The sequence below is a fragment of the Aptenodytes forsteri genome, unplaced genomic scaffold, assembly GCF_000699145.1.
Source record: "Aptenodytes forsteri isolate BGI_AS27 unplaced genomic scaffold, ASM69914v1 Scaffold54, whole genome shotgun sequence".
NCBI classification, from domain to species: domain Eukaryota; kingdom Metazoa; phylum Chordata; class Aves; order Sphenisciformes; family Spheniscidae; genus Aptenodytes; species Aptenodytes forsteri.
This window is the reverse complement of record NW_008796044.1, coordinates 19,495,793-19,496,834: the sequence shown is the minus strand read 5'-3', so window position 1 is coordinate 19,496,834 and position 1,042 is coordinate 19,495,793.

Genomic DNA, 1,042 nt, shown 5'->3' with positions numbered 1-1,042 from the left:
CCGCCGTTGCGCCGCGGCGGAGCGCCCCGTGGTGCCCTGCGGCCTTGGAAAGGAGCGAGTTCATGTGCGCAGTGTTTACTGCGGGACTGGTGGAGACGTGAGTGGGTTCCCGCTGCCCTGGGGAGACGGGGAGCCCCAGAGCGGTGGCAGAGGACCGCCGGGGAGGCGGCCGCAGTGGGGCCAGGTCCGCAGCCCTTGCTGGGAGGCAGCGTCGGTGGGTCCCCCTGATATGTGGCCCTCAGGACTGCCCGGGGAGCCCGGCAGGCAGGTAACGAGCTGAGAACTCGTTACGTCCGAGTAACATAGGTGAGAAATCGTGCAGTCAGCGAAGGAAACGCAGTTCAGACACCCAGTCCTGTTTATTTTACGGCCCGTGTAACTGAAACACTCAACACGCGTGGGAGGACAGTTATTCCTGTGAAACACTTCCTAGCCCTGACTTGTAAGGTGAGGACTGAGAAAACTCTAAATTTATGGGTGAAGCCTGAAATAACCCACTGCAGAAACCATGAGCTCAGCTGTGGTACTGACGTTACCTTTGAGACGTAATGAGATACAAAATACTCTGTTGAAAAGCCTCCTGCAGCTGAATTACGTGTTTCAAAAGAAGAAGAACCCAGAACAACAGGGAAGCAGATCTTTCCCCCCATGCAAGGCTGCGTCTCGTGTGCTGGGGGACATCACCACGCCTCACGCTGCGGGGAGGACGCTGGGAGCCTCGCTGAGCCATCGGGTCTTTCCATCTCTAACTGCTTTGATTTTGTGATTCCACTTTTCCCGTTCCTCTCTTTCTGTCAAAAAAAGAGCTGTCTCTTCTTAAATAATAAAAATAATCGGAATTACTAAGGGACCTCTTGATGGTGCTGTGCTAAAGAGATTCCTGCATACTTTGATTTTGCTGCTCGGTTTCTTTATTCATGTGTTTTGCTTAAAGTCGCTGCTGCTGTGAGGGTTTTTGACAGCTCGGCGGGTGGCTGGGGCTCCCCGGGTGCGCCTGTGCCCCGCTCCATCCCAGTGCGGCCCCAGCCCGTCCTCGCCCCGA